Below are 4,749 nucleotides of genomic sequence, written 5' to 3' on the forward strand. Positions count from 1 at the left end.
AATACATCACAAATACACAGACAGCAACTAAAATAAAAGAATCTTTAGCTCCTTATTGACCTACTACTACTCATGATGATCACCAGTGCTGCTGTTTCTGTAAAACCCCATCTGATCCTCTGAGCTCATCAAGAGGGACCGAAGAATCTCGTTGTTGTCGCTGGAAGCCCACTCCATCGGATCCACAGAGCTTATGAGCGGCCGAAGAATCTCATGCACGACTATCCCTCTGTTGCTGAAAACATCCGCAATATTTATACCCACATAATTGACAGAGAAGGGTTTGCTGTCGCTCACAACCAGCGATTGCCCGTGGAGGAGAGTCTTCAGTCTTGTGCCCGCCGGAACCTACACCAGATCTGCCAAAGGCAGCCTCATGTTGGGAACCACATGGTACCTCACATTGTTCAAAAATTCTTGGCCTTCGCTTGAGAAAACGGAATCGTCGCTAAGAGTAAAGATGGTGAGGTTTTGCAGGCGCAGAAGCTCAGGGGACTTGATGCGCATGGCCAAGGCGAGGATGCTGTAACCGCGATCTCTAAGACTGAGCGCTGCATCTTGCAGCATGAAGGACGTTATGACATTCAGGGGATGATCAGGACCAGGACTAGCTGATGATGATGGTGATGGTGACATCATTGCAGGAACAGGGGCTCCCGCAGTTGTGTCATAATTACTGTGATCAAGATCAAGATCAAGAAGCAGCTTGTCGACGCCATGGATCGCTAACAGCCCGTCATTGAGAATGTCAGGATGCGAGACAAGAACTCCATTAATGTACATTGGATGATACTCGGCTGGCATTTGAGTGGAGGGAGAGATGGAATCTTGGCGGCCACCTCCGTGAGAATTACCTGTGACGACGAGGCTGCAGTGGGCGGCAATGGCTTCCAGGTTTGTTCCGTTGGGTAGCTTTTGCAGATCGGCGTAGGTGAAGAGGCCCTTGGCGATGTGGTGGGAGAAGGCCCATCATTGAGTGACAATTGTCTTAAGGATGGAAGACGATCTAATGGCTAGAGTTTATTCCATCGTCTAACAATCGATCTAAGGGCCCATAACCAAATAGCGCGGCATGGAGGGGAGTTCCTCTCAAAGGTAACGCCTTACGGCGTAACAAGATTCTCGGTTGGAATTCTGTGTGGCCAAAAGAATATTGAGTTACGAAGTCAGTGAGAGCTACGGATGGCAATACGTTGTAGAGACATATAATAGCCTTTGATCCCTGTGATCTCGTTCTCTTTCGCTCCCAATAGGACAATTGATGCATCATATTAGTGCACATATCACGCTTCTCTATAAGAAACTTGACTCCTCCAAAAACAGATAACAATATCAATAACACACAAAGCATGAATGGTATTTCAGTTAAAGCGTTTGGAGAATACATCGTTTGGAGTGTAAGGTGTTTGGATTGGGAGGAGGTCCACGGAGCTATGGAGTGGCAACTATGTATGTATTGGAGAGGCGGTGTGGGTGCCGCAACGTATGAAGATTGTCAAAAGAACATAAAATAACGCACAGTTTCGTTGCACAAGTGGGGAGAGCAGCGTAGTAACTTGGTATGGGCAGCGTGCTAGTCAAAGGAGAATCCTACACAAAAGATAGCATTCAACACATAGAGAATTGCGTAAAACTCAGGTGACAGGAAGAGCGTAGGTGACAGGCGTCGGAGGAGCCCATGCTGGTGCCTGAAAGCCTGAAGCGTAGACAAAGAACAGAGGAGTTACTATGACAGAACTGGCAAAGAATGCAGCTAGAATTTATCTGATGGCACATTCATTACATTTGGGACTAATAGTAGAATTGTCATGCACAGAGACGCCACAAAACCAGTGGCTCAAATTTGAGTAGGGTAGGAAATCCCGTGCACTTTTCATACCATGTTAAACATAACCATGGGGAAGACCAAATATGAAGGATAAGCATTGAATGCATTATTATTCACAATAATACACATTTATAATACATAGGAGTGACCCTTGGTTTCACATTCCAAGTGGTCTCTTGGACTCCATTAGACCGTTCAGCGCCCACACCTTAACCCTTGGCAGATTAGGTGTCCAACAGATTTAAATTCTGGATCCAACGAGCACCACCTTGCATACTTTGGACAAACCCAGAGTGAGATAAACTGGAAATCATGAAATAATGTGTTTCTTGTCAATATTTTGGAGGGAAAGAAAGCAAGCTACTTTTTTAGTCGCATTTTCAATTTATTTCTTTGAAGGTCTATTCAAATTTTAAGTGTACGTACTCATCTGATGCGGAATGAAATTTCAGATCCAACCAATACGCAAAATTCACTTAATGGTTTCTCACGTTTACAATTCCTCGACTCCTTCAGAATGTAACTTTCTCTTTCATAAATATAAAAGTTACAAAGTTTTCCATTGGAAAAATAAAAGAATTTCATTATGAATATTCAGCGCAATGTCGTCCAAATTTTTTAGACCAAACATCAGAATGGAATGCAAACTAAAGAGGGAAAACCAACATCACTAAAAAAAAATCCCCTTGCTGGCAGACTAAATAATATAAATATGAAACAAAGATTCACAAGTAAGAATAAATAAAGCTGCTATGGTTTCTGTAGGTCAAAATAAACAGATAGAGCTAGAGATTTGGAAAAAAAGAGCAGCAACATATCTTCAACAAAGAATAAACAGAGAAAATAAGTGGAGAGGTCTGTCCCATTGAATAGATAACATCATAGAATTTTGTTTTGATCTGGCTAAAGTGGTTCAGAGGAGTAATTGTTATCATCTCCACCTGGCTTCAAACCACATGTGACATGTTCACTCTTCATGAGCTAATTGTTGATTGAGGCTTTCCATAAGCAATGAAAGTGTATCTCACTCTTGCTTACAGGCCAAGGGTGGGGTGAGTCTTGAGAGAAGTTACATAAAAATGAAAAATAATATCATAAAATTATCCAAGACAGGCAAACAATTAAAAAATAAGCATCTGAATATTATCATTATCTATAAAAATAAGATGAATCTTGCCAAAAGAATTACTTGTGAAACAATCTGGTCTCAAACAAATATAAAGAAGGCAATAAATGGGTATACATGGGTAATCTGGCATTCTTAAAAGTCAGTCATACAAATATCTGTTGCTTATAATACCTTCTGTTCATAAGGCTCGTATATGGGAATTGTACTGCACGAAGTAGATAGATGAACCACACAGGAAGCATCAAATGAAAACTTTTACATCTAAAATTAAAGTCCAGAACTGATTCTAAAAATAAGTTAGGAATGTAGTGCGATTGGATGATGTCTGGAAAGGCATTTGGTAGAACTATGACAAACCTGGTTAGTTAAAAAGAGGATATATCCACCTGATAGGGTAAATGTATGTTTTCTCTTTTTTTACCTTACAGATCTTCATATCTTCCTACCCTTTAGCATATCCGACACACTATGGAATGTCCTCTCCCGCAACATTTACAACAGGCTAATACAATAGAATCAGTTCAGCGGATTCAAAATGATCCTCTGTTTTGATCTCGAATAGTACTTGGACTCATTCATTTGCAACTTTCTTGATTATTGAAATATGTCTGCATCGAGAGCCTACTGATAGAAACCGAAAAGATGTAGCGTGGGGTACCAAGACATGTTGAGAAGGAAAAAATCGATATGATAGGGGTAAGGAAGAGGAGATTGGACAACAGGCAATACTCTCCTGCTCTCTGACTTCATCTGAAATCTCTAATAAATCATATGGCATGCCATCTAGAATACGATCTAGTTCTTCGGTCAGAGCATGGAATCTACTCGAAATTGCTTCACCGTTCAAAGCCTGGATCACGCCATTAAAGTTGAAACCCCAAATTAATCCTCCGCCGTGATTAAAAACCATGAAAACAAACCTCTATGTAATGTGTAGCTGAAAGATAAAGAAATGTGCTCAAACACAATTTTATCTATGAAAACAGGTGAAGCATTGTGTATTCCAAATGATTTTCTGAACGACCAAGAAACATATCGCCCAAAAAGAGTTGATGCAAAGGAGAGGCATAGAGAAGAGAATGAATGAAGTGATCATTACCAGGTACAATTTGCTGCCACCATGGCAGAGTTGAAGCAGTATTTTCGCAGAATGGAATGTTTTTCGTAGCGAAGAAAAGCACTCCGCTGCCACCCGAGGAAGGGGTCCCTGCAATTCTCGAAGTTCTTCAAACAATGGAAGTAACAGTTGAATCCTCCTAACGAGGTCGAAATAGTCTTTCTTCTGGCTTTTTCTGTAGTCCCTATTCATGGTACCTCACATTGTTCGAAAATTCTTGGCCTTCGCTTGAGAAAACGGAATCGTCGCTGAGAGTAAAGATGGTGAGGTTTTGCAGGCGCAGAAGCTCAGGGGACTTGATGCGCATGGCCAAGGCGAGGATGCTGTAACCGCGATCTCTAAGACTGAGCGCTGCATCTTGCAGCATGAAGGGCGTTATGACATTCAGGGGATGATCAGGACCAGGACGTTATGACATTCAGGGGATGATCAGGACCAGGACTAGCTGATGATGATGGTGATGGTGACATCATTGCAGGGACAGGGGCTCCCGCAGTTGTGTCATAATTACTGTGATCAAGATCAAGATCAAGAAGCAGCTTGTCGACGCCATGGATCGCTAACAGCCCGTCATTGAGAATGTCAGGATGCAAGACAAGAACTCCATTAATGTACACTGGATGATACTCGGCCGGCATCTGAGTGGAGGGAGAGATGGAATCTTGGCGGCCACCT

This window comes from Pinus tabuliformis, chromosome Q, assembly GCF_031772625.1.
Source record: "Pinus tabuliformis cultivar Carrire ecotype Pingquan chromosome Q, CPIR1, whole genome shotgun sequence".
Taxonomy (NCBI): domain Eukaryota; kingdom Viridiplantae; phylum Streptophyta; class Pinopsida; order Pinales; family Pinaceae; genus Pinus; species Pinus tabuliformis.